The 24,496-nt window shown below is 36.0% G+C and overlaps 1 protein-coding gene and 1 pseudogene across 10 annotated transcripts in view; one reads left to right on the top strand and one right to left on the bottom strand.

Moving 5' to 3' along the window:
- PRKACB (protein kinase cAMP-activated catalytic subunit beta) overlaps positions 1 to 24,496 on the top strand; it is a 154,703-nt gene that overhangs the window by 36,000 nt on the left and 94,207 nt on the right. For 5 of the 10 annotated variants that reach the window (XM_065519553.1, XM_074003119.1, XM_045368246.2 and 2 more), the window contains exon 2: positions 1,608 to 1,685. The exons of the other annotated variants lie outside the window; for them this stretch is intronic. The gene's annotated coding sequence lies outside the window, so the exon portion shown is untranslated. The remainder of the gene's footprint in view (positions 1 to 1,607; positions 1,686 to 24,496) is intronic. 10 annotated transcript variants of the gene reach the window in all.
- On the bottom strand, positions 20,969 to 22,575 carry LOC135968855 (hemicentin-1 pseudogene; annotated as a pseudogene).

Genomic DNA, 24,496 nt, shown 5'->3' with positions numbered 1-24,496 from the left:
CGGCTTTTGCCTTTGGTATCATGCTTTAAAAGTCCTACTCATACTTTCAGCTTTTTCATTCTGCTCTGTTCTTCCCCAGAGTGCATGTGTGTGTGTACATATATACATGTATGTCTATTCAAATTTTCCCACAAAAACATGATACAGATAGCCCTCCATATCCTTGGATTCAACCAACCAAGATAATTCAACCAGCCATGTATCAAAAATACTGAAACAACAAAACAGTGAAAGATAACAATACAACAGTACAAAATAATACAAATAAAAAACAATACTGTATAACAGCTATTTACATAGCATTTACAGTGTATTAGGTACTATAAATAATCTAGAGGTGATTTGAAGTATATGGGAAGATGTGCATAGGCTATATGTGTGAGAGTATATATATGTACACACACACACACACACACACAGATATACACACACTTGAGTTTTTCCCATAATGCTCATTTTCCTCTGGAAAGAAAATGTAAACTTGCTACCTCTATGCTGTATCATCATCTTATTTTCAAATTCCCTTCAAAACCAAACTTTTTAAGTAGGGTAATACACTGGTTCCATTTTCTTACTTTTTTTTTAGTAGGGTAATACACTAGTTCCATTTTCTTACTTTCTGTTTACACCTCAAATCCTCTGAGGTTGATATCATTCCTTCTTGCCATGGCAAATATCAATAATTTGTTGTGAGTTTTTTCCCTTACTCGATAGTTGAGTTTCCCTAATCTATAGTGTTTCCCCCAAGTGACTTATTCACTAATTACTTCGTGTTCTACCACTTCTAATTACTTTCTATCTTTGTGACAACATATATCTCTTCTGTGCTCTGAGTGTGTCTGATTTTTGCTGGATGTGAACCCTGCAAAGTCAAGTTGGGGAAATTATCTTTCCCTGAATCGATACTTCCTATTTTGACGAAAATGATGCACCTCTTTAGTCATATAAGCCAGAATTTTGGGTGTCATCTTAGATTCTTTAATTTTCCTTGTCCTCTACCTCTCCTTGGTGACTGAGTCTTAGAGATTTGTCCCTTTATTTCTAATTTCACTGATTCTAGCTTAGTTCAGTCTTTATCAACCCTTTTGAAGATATCTACAACAGTTTCTTAGCCATTCTCCCGCCTTCAATTTTCCTAGTCGATCTTCCAAATCTAATCTAACTCCCTGCTTAAAATTATCTTTATGGTGTTCCATTGCATATAAGATAAAATCTATTCTTAGCCTGACATATAAGAACTGTCATGATTTGGCCCCTTTATCTTGTTTGATTTTTTCCCCTATCACTTCTTAAAGTACTTTTCAGGCACAATAAGACTTTGTTATTACTATGATAGCACCGGCATTACTACTGACTTTAACACCCAAAATGTATGCAGAAATGTGCCCCAAACACAAAATGAGCCTTTCTGTACTGCTAGCTAATGTTTACTAAGATCTTACAAATTACTTCTTTTATTAGTTTGGAAAAAATACGGGGTTAGTTCAATGCTAAATCAAAATTGTTTTGTCTGTTTTCTGCTTAAGATAATCTATAGTAATATCTTACATTAGTATTGATTATTAAAGATTTACTGTACATAATCCTTCCATTATTTGATTTTATAGAAACATCTCAAAGGAATTAACCCAAGGGTAAAATAGAACCCATATATAATTTCCAACATTTTGATCAGATTCTACTAGGTAAGTATATATATTTTTTTAAACTATAATTTCTATAATCTGTGCAATAAACCCCCATGACACAAGTTTACGTATATTACAAACCTGCACATGTACCCCTGAACTTAAAAGTTAAAAAAAAAGCGTATGTCCATGCCATAGAAGACAAAGAAACGCTGTAGAAATTTTATAGATTAAAGGCAGAGTCAAAGACATAACAACTAAATGCAAGGCCTGATCCTCAAGTGGTTCCTATACTCAAAGGGAAGAAATACTATATAGTATATTATTGACAAATTGGAATGTGAGTGATTTAAAAAAATACAAATAGGCCGGGCGCTATGACTCACGTCTGTAATCCCAGCACTTTGGGAGGCCGAGGCGGGCGGATCACGAGGTCAGGAGAAGGAGACCATCCTGGCTAACACGGTGAAACCTCGTGTCTACTAAAAATACAAAAAATTAGCCGGGTGTGGTGGCGGGCGCCTGTAGTCCCAGCTACTTGGGAGACTGAAGCAGGAGAATGGCGTGAACCCGGGAGGTGGAGCTTGCAGTAAGCAGAGACTGCACCACTGCACTCCAGCGTGGCGACAGAGTGAGATTCCGTCTCCAAAACAAAAAAAAAAAAAAAAATTAAAAAAAATGTGAGTGATAGGCTAGATAAAAGTATTGTGCCAACATTAAATTTACCAGTTTATAATTGCACTGTGGTTGTATGAGAAAATATCTTTACTCTTCGAAAAAAAATACAAAAATATTTTTAAGAGATCTAGAGCCATGATGTATGTAACTTACCTCAGTGGCTGAAAAATTGGGGAAAGGGATGACAGAGAAAGAGGGAGGGCAGGAGAGCGAGCAGGCAACTGAAGGATAAAGCACATGGGGTCAAATGTTGATAACAGGTGAATATGGACAAAGGAAAAATGGCATTCTTCATATTATTTTTGCTTTTGTAACTTTTTCTGCAGGTTTGAAATAACTTTCATATAAAAAGTAAAATTTTAAAACTTCAAAATAAAACTATCATTTCCGAAATTTACCCCCGTACTTAGCTTTCATAAGGCCTTGACCCATAGTCTTTCCTTCCTGGAAGACCCTTTACCTCCTTCCTCTTTGCCAGATTAACTCTTCTTCCCATTCTTCACATTTTATTTCAATCATTATGCCTTCTGGAAGGCCTTTTTTGATCTTACCACACTACAGTAGGGTCTCATATTATATGTTTTCATACACTTATACACTTATATTACTTTTTTCACAGTTCATTCTCTTCACTGATCTATGTCTGTTTTTGCTCATCACAGAAATCTAGCATACAGTATGCTGCCTGGTACATAGTAGACACTCAACAAGTACTTGATGAATAAATGAATACAATTACTTGGAAGGTAAAAGCATAGATCTGAGATATTTTTCAGAGTGATTTGTGTCTTTAATATAGTCATAACAACTTACATACACATATCTAAAAACGACTGCAAAAATATCTCTACTGACCCCAGAGAATGATGTGGCAACTATTGCTTACAATTTTTATTTAGTATTTATTTCTAATATAAGATTGGGAAAATAGCATCAAAATACAGCTGCTTAGTAGTCAAGAAGACTAATTATGTCCCTGGAAATAATTACAACTCCGTACTTCACCTTCAGGCCAGAGTTTACTTGTTACATTAATAAGAAACCAATATTGCAAGTGAGTCTTGTGAGCCTAACTCAAAGACAAAAGATTAAATGATGAGTTTTAAAGAGTGAGGATATAGTGATGCAGTAATGTATATTCATTGGTGACATTGCCATCAGCATTGGAGGCAGGTGTCCATTTCACAATAGATAGTGTCCTAAGTTGGACTGCTTTTTTTTTTTTCTTTCTTTTTTTGAGACGGAATCTCACTCTGTCTCTCAGGCCAGAGTGCAGTGGTGCTGACTGCATCCTCTACCTCTCGGGTTCAAGCGATTCTCCTGCCTCAGCCTCCCAAGTAGCTAGGATTATAGGCATGCGCCACAACGCCTGGCTAATTTTTGTAATTTTTAAAGTAGAGATGGGATTTCACCATGTTGGCCAAGCTGGTCTCGAATCCTGACCACAAGTGATCCACCTGCCTCGGCCTCCCAAAGTGCTAGGATTACAGGCATGAGCCAACATGCCTGGCCGTACTTTTTAACTATGTCTTGCCTCATTTGGTTACTGGCTAAATCTGGTTTTTTAGTCTTCTCATCCATTCCATATGTACTCAATCTAATAAATTCATTTTCTGCTTAAATTGACTAGCGTCAGTTTTTATTTTACATTTTTGCAACTAACGATCCAGACTAGTACAGGTCTTAAAGGGGAGTCTAATTCACATGTCCTACCAAGAAAGGCAGGTAGCAAGGTATCTTATTTGTATGTGCCTGATAGGGCTCCCAAGAAACCAGTGGAAGGTACTCTTAGGATTGACAAAGTCTTAGGCACAGGAATCAAGAAACCTAAGTGACTGAGTGACAACGGAGGAATGTTTTTCCATGGGAGAACTCTGAGATGCAGTGTTCGAAATTCCTTAAGGAGGTTAGTAGGAAATATTTTCCAAGAGTAAAACTGACAGAGGATTAATACCCAGAATAAAGAACATTTTATAAGTCAACATAAAGAGACTAAAAATGAAATAGAAAAACATAGCAAAGGATATAAATGGATAAATTACTAACTATGAAATTTAGATGATCAATTAACATATGAAAATATTTTATTTCACTAGTGATCAGTGAAATATGATTTAAAATGAGGTACCTTTTTTTATTCACCAGATTAGCAAAGATGAACAAGTCACATAGTATCACATATGACAAGTATGTCAAATGTAAATTAGGATAGCCATTCCTGAGACAATTTGGTTATATCAGTTAAAATGAAAATGGATATAAACTGTGACCCATGAATTCTACTGTTAGGTATCTTCTGAGTAGAAACACTTACACATGTTCAAAATGAAGTATGTATCCAAAAAAGACATATTGGTGAGGATGGAAAGAGATGGGAACCCTCAGACATTGCTGGTGGAAACATGAAATGATACAGCTGCTTTGGAAACAGTTTTGCAGTTTCTTAAAATGTTAAGCATCAGATTGCCATACCCAGCAATGTGCACTTCTAGAAAAATAACCAAGAGAACTAAAAACACTCCTCCACACAATAATTTGTACTTGAATATTCATAGCATCATTATTCTTAGTTACCATACAGTGGCAACAATTGGTGAATAAGGAGAATATGGCTTATCCGTGCAATTCAATACTGTTCAACAATAAAAAGGAACAAGGAATCAATACATGCTGCAACATGATAAACCTCAAAAACATGCTAATGAAAAAGGTGAGACACAAAATGCCACACATTATGTGATTTCATTTATATGAAAAGAAAAGCCAAATCTGTAGATACAGAAAGTAGACTGGTGCTTGCTCAGGGCTAGGGGTGAGAATGGAAAATTACCACAAATGGGAATGAGGCTCCTTTTCTGGGATGATGAGAAAAATGATGCAGTATTAAATTATGGCAACCATTTCACAACTTATTAAAAATCACCGAATTTTACATTTAAAACTGGTGAAATCTGTGGTACATAAGTTATCTCAATAAAACTGTTAAAATGATTAATAGCTAGGGACTTTGTAAGCATTACTGTAACCTGGGATGGTAGACCAACACTTGTAGGAAGGATAGCTGGAAGAAATCAGGCTACAGATATATCATGTTAGGAGAAACAAAATGGAAACAGAAAAAAACAGACATGAACATGATGTCCATTATTTAATTATTTGTGATACTGGAAACTAGAAATAATCTAAAAGCCTATCAATAAAGAAGCAGGTAAAATATAGTACATTTGAAAAAAGTAGTTTGCAAAATATGTAGAGCATGATACCATCCAGGCAAATTAGAAAAGTAAAGCAGTATATGTTTTACATGTAAACATGTATATAAAAGTATAAAAAAGACATTTGAAAGTTATAAGCAAATTCAGAATAGTGGCTGTTGCTAAGGGCAGAGGAGGAGAATTAAGATGTGGATAGTAATCAGGAGGGTCTTTAGCGTTATTTGTAGTGTTCTTTTTTTTTTTTTTTGCTTTTATTTATGGAGTAATGTGAATTTTGTTACATGTATGTAATTTATAGTTATTAAGTCAGGGTATTTAGAGTGTCAATCACCCAAGTACAATATATTTTTGCTTACTTACCCTACTCTGCTATCAAACAATGAATATATTCCTTCTATCTTACTGTACGGTTGTACCCTTTAATTCACTTATCTTCAGCCTCACTGCTCCCCTCCCCTCTCTGTCCTAGTCACCCTTCCCAGTCTCTGCTATTTCTTTCCATTCTCTTTCTCCATGTGATCAAATATTTTAGTTCCCACATGTAAGTGAGAACATATGATATATGTCTTTTTGTGCCTGGCTTATTTCACTTTAAATAATGACCTCCAGTTCCAGCCATATTGCTACAAATGACAAGATTTCATTTTTTTATGGCCAAGTAATATTGCATTCTGCATATATACCACATATTCTTTATCCATTTAGACATTGGTGAACATTTAGGTTGATTCCATAGCTTTGCTATTGTGAATAGTGCTGCAATAAACACACAAGTGATACACTGTCTTCTTTTCCTTTGGGTAGATACCCAGTAGTGGGATTACTGGATCATATGATAGTTCTGATTTTAGGCTTTTGAGAAATCTCCATACCATTTTCCATAGTGGCAGTACTAATTTACATTCTTACAAAAATGTGTAAGAATTCCCTTTTCTCCACATCCTTCCAATAGCTGCTACTTTTTTTTTTTTTTTTTAATAATAGCCATTCTGACTGGAGTAAGGTGATATCTAGTTAAGGTTTCAATATGAATGTCTCTGATGATTAGTGATGTTGAGTATTTTTCATAAACCTGTTGGCTGTTTGTCTTCTTTTGCGAAATGTCTACTCATGTCATTTACCTGCTTTTTAATGAGATTATGTTTTTCCTATTAAGTTATTTGAGTTTCACTTATATTCTGGATATTGGTCCCCTGTTGCATATGAGTAGCATGCAGGTATTTTCTCCCATTCAACAGGTTGTCTCTTCACCCTGTTGATTTTTTTTTTTTTCTGTGCAGAAGCTTTTTAGTTTAATTAAGTTTCATTTGTCTGTTGGTGTTTTTGTTGCCTGTATTTTTGAGGTTTTAGTTGTAAATTCTTTGCCTAGGCTGGGCGCGGTGGCTCACACCTATAATCTCAGCACTTTGGGAGGCCGAGGCGGGCAGATCACCTGAGGTTGGGAAGTCAAGACCAGCCTGACCAACATGGAGAAACCCTGTCTCTACTAAAAATACAAAATTAGCTGGGCGTGGTGGTGCATGTCTGTAATCCCAGCTACTTGGGAAGCTGAGGCAGGACAATCGCTTGAACCCAGGAGGTGGAGGTTGCAGTTAGCCGAGATTATGCCATTACTCCAGCCTGAGCAACAAGAGAGAAACTCCATCTCAAAAATAAAAAAAATTAAAAAAAAAAAATTCTTTGCCTAGAGCAATGTCCAGGAGAGTTTCTCCTAGGTTTTCTTCTAGTATTTTTATAATTCGGTTTTATGTAGTCTGTAATCCATTTTGAGTTGATGTTTCTATGTGGGGAGAAATAGGGTTCTAGTTTGATTCTTCTGCATGTGGCTATTCAGTTTTCCCAGGGCCATTTGTTAAAGAGAGTGTCTTTTCCCCAGTGGAAGCTCTTGTCAGGTTTGTCAAAGATCAATTGACTGTAAACATGTGGCTTTATTTCTGGGTTCTTTAGTTCCATTATGTGTCTTTTTTTATACCAATACTGTGCTGTTTGGGTTACTGTAGCCTTCTAATATACTTTGAAATCAGGTAATGTGATGCCTCCAGCTTCGTTCTTTTTGCTCAGAGTTGCTTTAGCTATTTTGGCTCCTCTTAGGTTGCATACGAATTTTAGAATGATTTTTTCTAATTCTATGAAGAATGATGTTGGTATTTTGGTATGGATTACCTTGAGTCTGTAGATTGCTTTGGGAAGTATGGTCATTTTTAACAGTACTAATTCTTCTAATTCATGAGCATGGATGTTTTTTCATCTTCAATTTCTTTTATTTGTGTTTTACAGTTTTAAATGTAGAGTTCTTTCACCTTCTTGGATAAATTTATTTCTAGGAATTCTTTTTGTAGCTATTGTAAATAGGATTGGTTTTATTTCTTTCTCAGCTAAATCATTATTGGTGTATAGAAATGCTATTGATTTCTGAATGTTGATTTTGTCTCCTGCAGCTCTATTGAATTCATCCATCAAATCAGGGAGTTTTTGGTGAAGTCTCTGGTTTTTCTAGGTATAAAATCATATCATCAGTGAAGAGGGACAATTTGACTTCCTGTTCTCCAATTTGGATGCCTTTTTATTTCTTACTCTTGCCTGTTCCCTCTGGCTAGGACTTCCTGCAGTATGTCAAATAATAGTAGTTAAAGTGGGCATCCTGCTCTTGATCTAGTTCTTAGAGGAAGGATTTTCAGCTTTTCCCTGTTTATTATGATGTTGGCTGTGGGTTTGGCATGTATGGCCTTTATTATTTTGAGATATGTTCCTTCTATGCCTAGTTTGTTGAGTTTTATTATGAAGGGATGTTGAGGGTTTTTTTTCAGATGTCTTTTCTGCATCCATTGAGATAATATGATTTTTTCTGATGATGTGGTGCATCCCATTTATTGATTTGCATATGTTGAACCATTCTTGCATTCCCAGAATGAATCCCACTTGATTGTAGTGTATTATCTTTTTGATGTGCTATTAGATTTGGTTTAATAGTATTTTGTTGAGGATTTTTGTATCTGTTCAGCAGAGATATTGACCTGTAGTTTTCTTTTTTTGTTCTTTGTCAGGTTTTGGTATCAGATTGGTGCTGACCTTGTAGAATGAGTTAGGGAGAGTTTCTTCCTCTTCAATCTTTAGGAATAGCTTCAGGAAGATTGGTATTAGTTATCCTTTGTACATTTGGTAGAATTCAGCTGTAAATCCATCCTGTCTTTGTCTTTTCTTTATTGAGATACTTTTTATTACTGATTGAATCTCTCTCCTTGTTATTGAACTATTCAGATTTTCTATTTCTTCCTGATTTCATGTTAGTAAGTTGTATGTTTCCAGGAATTTATCCATTTTCTCTAGGTTTTCCAGTTTGTCAGCATTTAGTTGTTCATAATAATCTCTGATGATCTTTAGTATTTTTGTGATATCAGTTGTAATGTCTGCTTTTTCATTTCTGATTTTGTTTGTTTGTATCTTTTCTTGGTTACTGTGGCTAGCAGTTTATCAATTTTGTTTACCTTTTCAAAGAACTAAACTTTTGTTGATCCTTTATGTTGTTTTTAAAGCCTCTATTTCATTTACTTCTGCTCTTTGTTTCTTTTCCTCAGCTAATTTGGGGTTTAATTTGTTCTTGCTTTTCTATTTTCTTGAGGTATATTGTTATATGTTAATTTGTAATCTTTCTACTTTTTTGATAATAGACATTTGTTGCGGCAAAACTTCTCGTGATGGCTGTGCTCTCAAAATGGCACCTTGCTGCAGCTGTTCATCCCTAGGTGGGTGTGAATGAGCCAGCATGAATTCCTTGTCTGTTGTAATGCCTTCACGTAATCTCCAATTCACCAACCATGCTAGTTTCAGCGTTCCTGTTGGTAGAGGAGTTCTACTGAGGTTTACTTCACAGCAGTCCGTGGCAGAGATGTGAACTGCTAAAGTTCTGTCACTTACGCTGTCCCTGTAATATGGAGCCCTTCTAGGCTCCCAGCCAATCTTGACCAACTTGGCTACTTGCTTCCTTTTCCTTCTGTGCCTCAAATGTTCCCTGTGTGTTCTCCATTGTACTCTAGCATTCTTTCCTAGATGTTCTATTCATGGTATGATTATCTATTCATAATTGCGGTTCTTCTTTCTGGAGAGAGCAGGTGTCTCACATCTCTACTCAGCCATCTTGTACCCAAATCCCATTATTTGTAATTTTCTAACTTTCAAATAGATAATATATTCAAAATATATACATTTTAATATTACAGACAGAAATATGGACTTGAAGCAAATATTCCAAAATATCAATAATAGTATTTATGGGTGCTGGGAATAAGAGTAACAAAAGAAAAAAATCTAAGAAACAAATAGAAAACAGCCATCATTCTCTTTGGTTACCTGATATAAAGCTTAAAGTGAAGAAGAAAGCCTGGGAATGGCATTGCAAACCTGAGCACAGCAGAAAGAGTGAAACAACAGCTCCCCACCAAGGACACTGACCTTTGAAACACAGCATCAGTGACTGTGGTAGGAAAACCTAGGACTCTGCTTGTTAACAGAGGGAACTTAAGGATCACTTATAATAATATTTACTTCTTCAGTTGAGGAAGGTGGGAAGTCACTTCTGTTGTTACCTAGCAGCTCTTAGAGGTGAGTTTATATACCAAAAGTATATAAAGTTGACATATATATCAAAAGTAGGATAATCTAAGAAATATTCTTATTTTTGGAATATGTATTTAATGAGTTTCTTTCAGTTGCAAGAAGCAGAGACCCTATTCAAACTGATTGAAACAGAAAGGAACATATATAGCATAGCAAGGTGGCATTTATGGGTAGCTGCTATAGTCCTTGTTCTGTTCTGAAGTTGCTGTAAATTTCCCACTTACCAGCATGTAAGTGTAGAAGGGGTTCTTTTTCAGGGTAGTAGTTTAGACCATCATTCTTGAATAATTGAGACCTTGGTAGTTTTTCCTATATTGGAATACTGAAGTCTTCTCTGTTTTTATACTCAATATGCAAATTACAAGAAGGTTCTCTGCCTCTGTCTATAACACAACTTTATGTCTCAGTAATAACCAGGATTAATCACCCAAACAGAAATAACTTTCCTTTCTGGCCTGTATTTTTCAGTGAAATGTGACCAGAATACCCAGCTGGCACTCTGAACTTCTGGTTCAAGGGATTAATTGTTACAGGTACTTCTACTTCCCATACTTGAAGAGTACTTCTAAATTCATATTTCTTGAAGAGTACTTCTAAGGGTATTAAAATTTCTCAACTGTTAGAGTCCAAAGTTACAGAGACAAGAAGTAGAAAATTTTCAAATGGTTAACTTATGATACTATAGTTCATTACTTTTAACATACATACTTTTGTCTCACATTTTCGTGTATTCGAAATTAGGATACTTCCTAAAATGATGGCATCAGTCAGGCAATTCTTGTGATGTGCTCGTTATTGTCTATGCATGCACAAACATGAAAATGAGTATCAGCAGGTTGGAAGAAAATATAGGAGATGGTAGTAGAGTACCTCAAGAAATACTGTACCAATATTTTTGATATCATAAAGAACGATAATTGTGTAAAAACACACAATAATGACTGTGCATCAAAAAATAGCCTGGAAGAGTCAGACTATGAATGTGAAAGCATTTTAGGCATTTCTTAACAAATTAAATTTTTTTTTCACTTTGTATGTGTGTAAGAGTGATATTAAAAAGTTATATCTAAATAAATCAAAAATAGTTCTCTCAATAGGGAAAATTTATGACTGACAAAGTATCTCATAGTTTAATTACTGTAGTTTTTTCTTTTTTTATTAGTGGTACATGATATAATGATGATTTTTATAATTGATAGTCATAGATTCAGTGAAATAGGGTGGTGATATCTACCACTCCCACATCCACCTTCTGGTTCCCAGATACTTGTTTTTTATGGTTGAAGAAACACCATGTAATGGTTCCTGAGAAGTTTCTTTTGTATATGAGCTACAAGATTTCAGGACTTTTCAAATCTTGATCTTAGGTAATTTTTGAAGTAACAATATTCACTAATAGTTTATCTTTAATGTTCTTGTACTAGCTATCACGAATTTTATGTATCTTTGTTATTGTTACTATTTTGTGTCAATTGCCAAGAGACTTAAACATCTTTTCTAACATGCTCATAATATCTTCATTAATTACATTATGAAACAACATGCCTATTTGTTATTTCTATTTGTAATTTTTCCTTTTTTCATAATTTAGTGTATTGGTTATACAAAATAACTTGAATTCACTTTACTATATAGGAACATTTTTATTGATTTTATGTCTCATCTTTATAATCTGTTTCATATTTCATTATGTTTCTTCTAAATTTATCTTGGTTTTTTAATACATAAATTTGAAGATGAAAAAGGAGGTACTCATATACATTCATATATTATACATATATATTCATATACATTATATATGTAACACATTCAAATCATGAGTCTGTCATTTTTTACTTTTTAATTGAAAAATCCCCAAGCTTCTTGCCAGTTGTAGCTAAAACTGTACATTACCACCTCAACTTTCCCTTATCCAGATCTGTAAAATGCCTGGCTCCACTCCATTAGCACCTGACATAATGGAAAGTATGAAGAAGGGGAAGTTGGAGAGAAAAGAGAAAGCAATCTCAACCAATTGCTATTAAAATATCTTACTTTTGCAAATCTTACAAAAGCATGTGTTCTTGCAAACACAATGCTAGGATCTCTCCCAGGGTATTAGAAGGGTCGCCTGCACTTGAGAGGTCCTGAAATTTAATCTCTGTTAGCTTCAAAGTAAACCTGCTGTGGCCCTCAGATTTCAGTTCCCTTTGTGAGAGAAGGCCTCTCCTCTGGCTGGCCACTTATGATTCCCTTGCCCACACTCTCTTTTCTGCGGTCTATAGGACATAAATGTATTTTCCCTGCTACTACAAGTTGAGCCCCCAGACAACACAACTCTTTTCACTCTGCCACTGTGCAGAGGTGGTTTTTATCTACCATTTAGTACCTTTACATTTTGTACATTTGGTGAGTCCCCCAAAACAGCCCCTAACTCTTATAAACCCTAGTGGATAGGGTACATGTTAAGTCTCTGAGTAGTTCCCTTGAAGCCCCTCAACTGATTTGAGGTAAGGGTGACCTCCTTCCCTAAATGTGTTGCATACCTCATAACAATTCTCCAAAACAGTTCTGTCCAGCACTCTTCAACCTCTCCCTCTGATGTAAATAGGCTAATGTTGGCAGATCTGGCTTTAAAAATCTCATTTCTGTAGGTGGTTTTGTTTTTCATTTGGGAAGGCTGGTCACTTGATGGAAAAATAAAAATAACCATGTTAATACAGATTGGTGTTTTAGCTGTCTGCTTAATTGCTTTCGGCCTTCAGTTTTCTCTTTGAAATCTTATACTCAATTGAGCAAGTGTTTCTCAATTGAGGGTTTATGTGTTCTAAGTCCTGTGATAGGTACCAGGAATGCAGAGATAAACAGATCCATTGTAAGCAGTCAAATGTAATAGAAGAATAATATGGCTAATATGCCATATATTAAGTCATAGTGTGTAAACTCCATTAAATCCAATATAAGAACAATTGTTTTCTTAAAAGTTATATGAGATTTTATAAAAGATTTTACCTTGCCATTATATAATTATGATTGAACTTACCAAATTAAATATAATGTAATATAATAGTTACTACTATTTTTCCATTAAATTGTTAGTGAATTGAAAGGACGTTTTGGAATTATATGGGGGAACTTTGGAAGACTTAGTTTTTTCATGGGTTGTATAAATAGATTTATGAGAGAGGGAAAATGGGTATTAGTTTCTGATATGGCAGTTTATGTGAGAATTTTATAGTTTGATTTATATAAATAAAATATTGCATATTTCTAATACATTACACTTTTATTTGTATAAGAACCTAAAATTGTGTTTATCTTATATTGCCAAAATTTAAGGTAATGACAATAAAAGATTTTTCTGGTATGTATGTGAAGCCTAAATGGCCCCATTCTGCCACCTTCTGGCTGACTTCATAGCTTGTAATACTGTGAGGTAAGTGTCATGTAACTGTTCTGCCATGGTTGGCAGCAGACCATACATTTGGGGCCTGGGTGATTTCAAACAGTGTCAGTTTAAGCTATAATGTAGTTCTAGTGCCTCAGGCTCACATTTATTTTGTAGTTCTAAAATGTGTTAGAATTTATTGGAATAGGATACCACATAGTGATGTATGAGATTGTTTCTCCCAGAGTATGGAGTTGTAGTTAATTTTGACTTTTCTGCAATATTAAAGTTTCTTCAGATATTACTTGATATTAAAACTATATCAACTTTGTTAGCTATTTATCAGAATCACCATAAGAAAGTTACTTGAAGAGTGATATAGAAATGAAAGTTACTGAAATCAGCACCAGTTCCTTATAGAGAAGCTAATGTTGGGTTCAGTAATCACTTACCAGAGTTCTAAAACAAAAGAGAAACCATATGTACAACAGCAGAGTACTAACAAAATCTTAGTAATTTTAAACCTCTAGTTTCGTGACACTTCTATATATTGCCATTTATTTAAAAAAATTGGGAAGGCTTAAAACTTTTGGAAATGTAATTCATTTAAAATTGGTTTCATAAACTTCTTGGAGAGGGATAGAGAAAATAAAGTAGAACTCTATAGAATGTTGCAATTTGTGACCTTTTGCAACACACTTAACCTCTTTGTCCCTCTGGAAAATGGGATAATAATATCCAATGTAAAGGTAGATTGTTGTGAGGAATAAATGCCTTATTTACTTCATGTAAAACACTTAGAATGATACCTGACATATAATAAGTTAGCATTGTTATAGTCAATCTTACAACATTTAGAATATATTACATAGTCTAATATAAATGAATTCCAAAATATTCTAGGCAGTAAGCTTTGTATTTTCTTAACATTTTTACACTCAATAATATTAAATCAAAAGAGAGAAATTGAAGACTGGAAATGCATAGCTCCCGAAAGTAGTGTAGAAATACATGTGATATAGTGGGTCCTAATGAAGGGCCTCTATTTCTGTCTGTGACTCATCTTTTAGATACCTAAAGCTGTCTCATAAAAGAGCTATGGTATCTTGAAGAAATTAATCAATTCAAAAACATGTATTGAATGCATACTGTGTGATCATCATTGTGTTAGATTCTGGTAAGAAATGATTTGAGAAGCTCACAGAGTTAGAAGTATAAACATGTAATTACTACAATGTGGTCAGTACAATAATGTGGGTGTTAATATATTTTAGGAACTAGAAGAGAAGAAATAACATTGAACTAAGCTTTGATTAACAAGTAGGAGTTAGCTAGGAGAAAGTCATCTTGCGTAAATGGAACTTCTATGCATGATTTTTGACTACTGGTTTACCTGAAGTTTTTTACATTTTGTATTAGTACAACTTTACAGTCTTTCGTATCCAGAATGCTTTTTTACACATTACCTGAAAAGTGAGGTTGTCAGGTTATTATTTGAATGGTGAAAATTGGGTTTCTATCGTAGTAATTATGGGTGAAGGGGAAATATGTGTTTTTTAAAACTGAACATTTGTAATGTTGCTGTCTATAGCCCCTACCTTCCCCTCCTTATGCTGTGCAGTCAGGGCAACTACACTGGCAGTCAAGTAAATGTCTGAGGTTCGAAGTTTGCCCTTATCAATGCTCTTGAGGTTCTCATGCGAGTGAAAGGAGTGACTATCCCATGACCTGCACCATTTCTGTGGTGGTAGTGGTGGTTGAGGGGAGAAGTTTCATCTTCACATTTCAGGTATTTAGAAAGCCCATCTGTGGAGATTTAGTTATGGGACTGCCTGGCCATAGTCTTGGTTAGGGCGTTAATAGATCAATGAAATTTTCTCATCAACACGAAAGGCCCTAAGTATTAAAGGGAGACAGTGCCCGCATCAACCATGACTAGGAGTTTCACATGTCCATATTTCATACATTTTAGGACTCTGGAAATACAATCCACTTTCCTCATGCCCATCACCTTATTACATTTAAGTCTTATGTTAATTTTCTATTATTGCTATGATAAAATACTGTAAATGTAGTGGCTTAAAATAACACCCATTTATTATCTCACTGTTCTGTAGGTCAGAATTCTGGCAGGCTCTTATCTGGAGTTTCTGAGGAAGAATTTACTTCCGAGCTGATCCATATTTCTGGCAGAATCCAGTACCTTATGGTTATAGGACTAAGGTCTCTGTTTCTTTGTTGACTGTCATCTAGGGGGCTCCCTTAGCTCTTAGAGCCCTCTCTCTGGTGCTTCTACTTTATCTCAGAGCCAGTAATGGTGTGTTGATCCTTTTCACACGTGGCATCTCGTGACATCTTGCCATGGCTCTCTTCTGCTCCTAGCTGGACAAGGTTCTCTGCTTTCAAGAGCAAATGTTTTTAGATTGGGCCCACCTAAGTAATCCAGGAGAATCTATTTAGTCACTAATTAGTAGCCTTAATTACATTCACAAAGTCCAGTTAGGCATATATTGAAACATATCCACAGTTTCTAGGTAGTAGATGGAATTAATAGGGGGAGCATTCTGCTTATCAGAAATCCACTGAGAGTTTAGAAAGAAGAGGAAGGACAGACAGCCTATGACCTTTGGTATGCATTTCAAGACTCAGTCACAATTAAGAGGAGGATCTACTTAATAGTTAAAGAAAATTTAAACCATCTTTCTTCCCTAATACAACCAGAAATATAAACTAGTTGTTAACAGATATGCATATGATTAAAATAAAATTTAGAAGGCAGTGATGTGTTTCAGGCTCATATTCAGCTATCTTTTTGAAATCTCCATTTGAATGTCTAGTAAGCATCTCAAATTTAATATGTCCAATAGAATGTTTTATTACAACACCCCTCCAGCCCCTTCCTTCCAAATGGGATAGTTCCCTTGACCCCTTCACGGGACTCACAAAGGGATTGATTTGTTTACTCAGCTTGCAGCTCTCAACCTCTCATGGGAAGGGGAGCATGCAGGTGAGTGGGTGCAGGGACTGAGACAAGTTCTTCTGGGCATCCACAGGAGTAGAATCCTGTGCAGTCCCCTAGCAGCTTCCCAGGGGGTGGTGGGAAGCAGGGAGGGGCGGGGAACCTGTGACCTCCAGAGTCCTAGAGGGCATGTGTTACAATGTACTCATTTAGCTTTGCCACCCGCAGACAACTTAAGTGTTTTAACAGATCAATGGAGGATCAGGGTGACAGCCTTTTGCACCCGCCCTCTTGGTACCCGAGTACTTGTCTGGCATCCAGAAAGAATAAGGTCACATGAATGAATTGAAGGGTGGTGAATGTGGAGGATTTTATTGAGCAGTAGAAGTGGCTCTCAGCAGGATGGGGAGCTGGAAAGGGAATGGAGTGGGAAGGTGATCTTCCCCTGGAGTTCTGGCATCCCCTGACGAGCTCTTCTGTGAAGTCCCACTGTCAAGCTGTTCCTCTGAAGTCAAGCTGCTTCTCTTTTATGTCCTTTTGCTGCTTCTCTTCTCTTCTCTGCCACTCTACCACTCTGCTGGTGGAGCTTGTGGTTTTTATGGGCACAGGATGAGGAGGTGGGGCCAGCCAACGTGGTTTTGGAAAAGGCAAATTTGGGCAGGAAAACAGGAATACATGTTCTTTCTTTGGACTGCAGGTCCAGGCTTGAGAATGTGGCCCTCTTTGGGGTCTGCCCTCTTCTACCCAGTATTTCCCTGCCTCCTGTCTATATCACTTCCTCACCCTTCCCCAACTTAATAATAACTGGCATCACTACTTACCCACATGCTCAAGCCAAAAAAATACAGGAATTATCTTTGATTACTTTTATTTTTAGCTTCAATGAATTATCAAATCTCCCTGTTTTTCAAAAATATGTATGAAATCTGTCTATTTTTCTTTCCTACCACAACCTCAGTTCAGGTGTCCATCATCTCTTGCCTGGGCTTTTACAGTAGTCCTTAACTATTTTTTTGTGTTTCCATTCTTACCTTCCACCTACACAGAAAATTCCTGAATCCATTCTCTTTCTAGTAGTCATACTGTTTTTGCCTTATTCCTATATCTGGGTCTTTAATTCCCAGCTTCATCTGCTTGGTATACTCTTCTTCCATCTTTCTATAAGTTCCTATTTTCTTTATACTTCAGGTCTTGACAGCTGTGTATGTTACCTGAAATACATTATAGAAAATGTACATTTGTACATAAGATGAAGATAAATAGGGAGGAAGACCAAAGAGTAGAATTATCTGCTAAATTGAACAATCATAAGATAGTAATCTATCAAATAAAATCTTAAAATAGCTGTATGTGATTTAAGCTTATCATTAATAAGCATCCTAATTTTCCCCTGCTCCTTAAAATTACCTGTACGACATTGAGCTAAAGCATTTCTTTGTTGGAAAGAAGAACAAAAATTGAAAACAAAAATACTTGTGTATTCAGCTCTGCAGGAGGGTTTCTCAACTGTGTCAATATTAAATATCTATCTTTCCAGAAAAGAAGTATAAAGTTAATTTACCTGCTGGTATTACTAATAGTTTAATTAGATAAACAGCATGAGTTCAAAACAATTAATCATCTGCCATAAAAGTCTAATTATTCCTGGCACATTACTGAGCTATTTTACTGTGTCTGTGAGATAAATATGAATTTTGTTTGTTTTTTCTTTTTCTTATATTTGATAGCTATAGACAATACATATAGTTCTTATTTTCTGTTGGACTCTGACTTTTGAAAAGTTATTTTGCTAACACATTCAATTGACTATATTTACTGTTTTCCTAACTTGATATTTACTACTTTATTTTCTAAGTACTTCCAGTGAATGTATTTTGTGTTTTGAAGAAACTATAATATTTCCTATATTTAAATCATAAAATTATTTTAAGGATTAATATGTACTTAGTGGGAATTTTTTATTTAAAGAAAGCCAATTATAGACACAGTTACATATGGAAATACTTATAGATAAGGGAATATGCAAATGTTAGTATACACATATATTTCCTTGCTCTCAGAAAAGAGGGCCTAGAAGCAGTAACACCCCAGTGGATGAATGTACCCACTTCCCAGATCTTGATTTCTAAGACCATTCTCCAATAAAAGGAACTAAGGCTCCTTGGAGAAATGCCTGATTCTAGGGCTGGGGCAGGAAATACACAAAGTGAGCATGGGGCATCTTGTAGTGCTAGAAAGTAAGGAAGTGCTCAAACACATACACATGTATGTATGCATGCACACATACACAATGATGGAGGCATATCAAAGGGACATAGGAGAAAATTGATGGAAATTCCCATGGTCAAAGTGGAATAATTTGACCAACAAAATAAATAATGTAATGTTGTATAAATGCCACAGGCATTAAAAGAGTACTAAGGGGATATTAGAAACAACTTTATTCACACAAAGTTGACAACTTAGACCATTTCTTGAAATTGACCATTTGAAATGACCATTTCTTGAAAGTTGAAATAGACTATTTCTTGAAAGACACAAACTACCAATATTCGTTCGAGATGAAATTGATAACTCAATAATACTATGTCTATTGAAGACATTGTATTAGTATTTGTAATCTTCAAAAAAAAAATAAAAAAGAAAGAAAAACACTGTCCCAGATAGTTCTGGGAAAACTACAAAACATTTAAGGAAGAAATACCACTTCTCACAGTTTCTTCTGGAAAAATATAAGACAGGATACTTCTCAACTTATTTTATGAAGCCAATCTTAACCTGCTACCAAAATCATGCAAAGATGGCACATGAAAATAAAACTACCAAACAATATATCTTTATGAACACAAACAGAAAAATCCTCAATAAAATATTAGTAAGTTGAATCCAGCAATATATACAAGGAATATTACACCAAGACCAAAAGGTGTTCATTCTGATAATTCAAGGTTGGTTCAATATTTGAAAATTAATCTGTGCAACCCACCACATTAGTAGACTAAAAAGGTAAAACCACATGGTTTTATCAACAAATGCTGAAAACGCGTTAAGTAAAATTCAGCGTCCTTCTAAGATAACTCTCCGCTAACCCAGGAATAAAAAGAAAAATCTCAATAAGGGGCATCTACACAACAGTGTCTACAGCTAACATTGTAGTAGTTAATGATGAAAAACTGAATGCTTTCTTCCTAAGACTTGGAATAAGGCAAGGATGTTCACTCTTACCACTCTTGTTCAACACTGCACTGTAATTCTTGACCAACGCAATAAGACAAGACAAATAAATAAAAGGCATACAGATTAGAAATAAATAGTTTCTGTTGAAAGATGACATGACTGCCTACATAGAAAATGCCAAGAAATCTACAAAAAGAAAGTCTCCTAAAACTGAGTTTAGCAAAAGTAATATATAAAAATAATATATAGTAGCAATGCACAATATATTAGGTTGGTACAAAAGTAATAGAGGTTTTTGCCATTGAAAGTAATGGTGAAAACCACAATTACTTGTGTGCCAATCTAATAAAACATTGTTTAGTGTAATATTGTTTTTTAATAAAATAATTTTGTAAAAGAGTCCATCAAGATATTGTATAGAAAATGTACACTCGGGTAATATATATACATTTCATAAAAATAGAATACATCTTGGCAATTTCTTAGTCTATTACCACCATGTACAGTGGATTGACATTTAACATTTATGTTAATTTGAACATACGAGATTTTTAATAAAACAAACGTCCCACTGGTATCTTTAAAAATTGTTTTAATTGACAGGAAAATTAAAAAAAAATTCTGGAATGTAAAAGTTATGAACATAACTGGATGAAAGTTTATATTAAAATGTTAAAGTTCCATGCCATGAACAACTGTCATGAGGGCAAAGCGATTTTTTAAAATTTTTATCGTAAGTAGTTCAGCTGATCTCACAAAATCACTGATCAAACAAGACTTCTAGTAGCTGTACTATATTTTTAAAAATGAGTGGTGTTTTTCTCCTTAAAATGAAAATAGGTAACTCCTATTAAAATGTATCAATACTTACAAAAATCTCCGTAAGTTATTTTATAAACTTTGATCAAAATACTTAGTAACTAATTTTATGATTCTGAAAATAGTCAAATGCTCAAAAATTCTATTTGACTTTGAATCAGTTGTTTTTGTTTTTTGTTGTTTGGTTTGGCTTTCAGAAAAATGATCTTAGGTACTACACAACTAAAAACCTGATATGTCCTGTTAGATGTTCAGAATAATCTTTGGGAAATAACTGCTCCAATGTAATAAATAAAATAATAAGGGACTTTTCCAGACCATACTTCAAGATATGACCATGGTGGGACCATGAAAACACCTCAGAAGTACCAAGGAAGGCACACAAAACAGAGTGTAGCACCATTTTCAAGTTGCCAAGATTGCAACTGTTCAAGAGACGGTAATCTGAAAGGGTGCTTGATTGCCATGATTAATGTGGTTTAAATATGTGGAATAGGCTTTGGAGAGTTCCTTAGTATGGATAGGCAGACACAGCTGTATAAACTATGAATGTGGTCTGATACTCAGTGGTCCCATTGGCACTGTAGGATGAGGCTCAGACCCTCATGTGGTAGGTCTCTGCTTCTCATAGTGGTTGTGTTGTATACACCACTCCTTTTCATCCCTCAAGGCAAAAGGGACAGTCTGTTCCTCATCTACCATGAGAAAAGTTGTCCTGGGATGCATCACTCTATCCTGCGTGTATGCAACCAGCCAGATTAAAACTTGATTGGTGGCTATTCCACATGGGAGGGAGATGAGTTTGTATTCCAAAGCATATGGACTCAAGGCACATTCCAAATCATTGGGTGGACAGTTCTTGAGGCAGAACCCTGAATCAGGATCATGTTGGTAGTTGGGTGGACAGAGTGTACTGATGCACTGGTAACTTCCTCTCATGTTGAAGCACATGCGATTGGGCCCACAGTGTACATTCTGCTCCAGGCACTCATCGTTATCTTGGCATGTCTTTCCACTGAGTGTGAGTTAATAGCCAGGTGGGCAGATGCACTGATAACTTCCAAAGGTATTCTTACACTCATGCTGGCAGGCATCTGTATTTTCACATTTATCAGTATCCATGCAGGGGCTTCCAACTCCTTGAGACCGATAACCTCTTGGGCATACACAACAATAGCTGCCTCTTGTATTCTCACATATCTGGTTATATCTGCACTGATGGGTCCCATCTTTACATTCATCAATATCAAGACAGGTTTCATTTTCTGCCTTGGTCATTCCATTTGGACAAAGATCAATGCACTTAAAGCCACCATGGGTGTTCTTACAGTGTTGATCTGGTCTGCATACATTCTGTCTGCACTCGTTCATGTCTATGCATTTTCTGCCTTTGAGCTGATACCCAGGTTCACATCCACAGTGGAAACTTCCTATGGCATTGAAACAGAGCTGGAGACAGGGGCTGGATTCTTGACATTCATTAGTATCTTGACAACTCAGCCCATCAGAGGTTCTTCAAAAGCCAGTTCCACAATGGGACACGCAGCGATAGGATCCAATCATATTGTCACAGTCCTGACCAGCGTGGCAGGTGTGCCTACCCAAAGCACACTCATCAGTATCTTGACAAGTTCTTCCATCTACAGCCATGGTGGGGCCTTTAGGGCAGGGGCAGTAGTAGGTCCCCATGGCATTGAGGCAAGTATGGGAGCAGGGATTCCCTGCTGCACATTCATCCTCATCAGCACAAAAAGGTCCAACTGAGTCTAAGGTAAACCCAGAGGGGCACTGATTACTGCGATCTCCTTTGGATATTGAAGCATGAATTTTAAAACCCAGTGTCTCTTCTAACTGGTTATAGTCAGATTCCACAGAGGATGCATGAAGTGTTTCAACCAAGAAAGGCATTTTTCCCCGTGCCTGATCATAGAAAACGGTGTGGTTCCATGTGTATGGGATGCTGATGCAATCAATGGTGAACAGCTGGGTTGAGTAGGCATATAGCTGTCCAGGACCTGTTTGAATGTAGTCCTCTGTGTAATCCATGAGTGAGAACATGAGGTGTTTTGTTTTCTGTCCTTGCGATAGTTTGCTCAGAATGATGGTTTCCAGCTTCATCCATGTCCCTACAAAGGACATGAACTCAGCCTTTTTTATGGCTGCATAGTATTCCATGGTGTATATGTGCCACATTTTCTTAATCCAGTCTATCACTGATGGACATTTGGGTTGGTTCCAAGTCTTTGCTATTGTGAATAGTGCTGCAATAAACATACGTGTGCATGTGTCTTTATAGCAGCATGATTTATAATCCTTTGGGTATATACCCAGTAATGGGATGGCTGGGTCAAATGGTATTTCTAGTTCTAGATCCTTGAGGAATCGCCACACTGTCTTCCACAATGGTCAAACTAGTTTACAGTCCCACCAACAGTGTAAAAGTGTTTCTATTTCTACACATCCTCTCCAGCACCTGTTGTTTCCTGGCTTTTTAATGATTGCCATTCTAACTGGTGTGAGATGGTATCTCATTGTGGTTTTGATTGGCATTTCTCTGATGACCAGTGATGATGAGCATTTTTTCATGTGTCTATTGGCTGCATAAATGTCTTCTTTTGAGAAGTGCCTGTTCATATCCTTTGCCCACTTTTTGATGGGGTTGTTTGTTTTTTTCTTGTAAATATGTTTGAGTTCTTTGTAGATTCTGGATATTAGCCCTTTGTCAGATGAGTGGATTGCAAAAATTTTCTCCCATTCTGTAGGTTGCCTATTCACTCTGATGGTAGTTTCTTTTGCTGTGCAGAAGCTCTTTAGTTTAATTAGATCCCATTTGTCAATTTTGGCTTTTGTTTCCATTGCTTTTGGTGTTTTAGACATGAAGTCCTTGCCCATGCCTATGCCCTGAATGATATTGTCTAGGTTTTCTTCTAGGGATTTTATGATTTTATGTCTAACATTTAAGTGTTTAATCCATCTTAAGTTAATTTTTGTATAAGGTGTAAGGAAGGGATCCAGTTTCAGCTTTCTACATATGGCTAGCCAGTTTTCCCATCACCATATTTAAATAGGGAATCCTTTCCCCATTTCTCATTTTTGTCAGATTTGTCAAAGATCAGATGGTTGTAGATGTGTGGTATTATTTCTGAAGACTCTGTTCTGTTCCATTGGTCTATATCTCTGTTTTGGTACCAGTACCATGCTGTTTTGATTACTGTACTCTTGTAGTATAGTTTGAAGTCTGGTAGTGTGATGCCTCCAGCTTTGTTCTTTTGGCTTAGGATTGTCTTCGCAATGCAGGCTCTTTTTTGGTTCCATATGAACTTTAAAGTAGTTTTTTTCCAATTCTGTGAAGAAAGGCATTGGTAGCTTAATGGGGATGGCATTGAATCTATAAATTACCTTGGGCAGTATGGCCATTTTCATGATATTGATTCTTCCAATCTATGAGCATGGAATGTTTTTCCATTTGTTTGTGTCCTCTTATTTTGTTTAGCACTGGTTTGTAGTTCTCCTTGAAGACATCCTTCACATCCCTTGTAAGTAGGATTCCTAGGTATTTTATTCTCTTTGAAGCAATTGTGAATGGGAGTTCACTCATGATTTGGCTCTCTCTTTGTCTGTTATTGGTGTATAAGAATGCTTGTGATTTTTGCACACTGATTTTGTATCCCAAGACTTTGCTGAAGTTGCTTATCAGCTTAAGGAGATTCTGGGCTGAGACGATGGGGTTTTCTAAATATACAATCATGTCATCTGCAAACAGGGACAATTTGACTTACTCTTTTCCTAATTGAATACCCTTTATTTCTTTCTCCCACTTGATTGCCCTGGCCAGAACTTCCAACACTGTGTTGAATAGGAGTGGTGATAGAGGGCGTCCCTGTCTTGTGCGAGTTTTCAAAGGGAATGCTTCCAGTTTTTGCCCATTCAGTATGATATTGACTGTGGGTTTGTCATAAATAGCTCTTATTATTTTGAGATACATCCCATCAATACCGAATTTAATTGAGAGTTTTTAGCATGAAGGGCTGTTGAATTT

This window comes from Macaca fascicularis, chromosome 1, assembly GCF_037993035.2.
Source record: "Macaca fascicularis isolate 582-1 chromosome 1, T2T-MFA8v1.1".
Lineage (NCBI taxonomy): Eukaryota > Metazoa > Chordata > Mammalia > Primates > Cercopithecidae > Macaca > Macaca fascicularis.
Note: the sequence above shows the minus strand (reverse complement) of the source record. Positions and strands in the feature narration are given on the sequence as shown.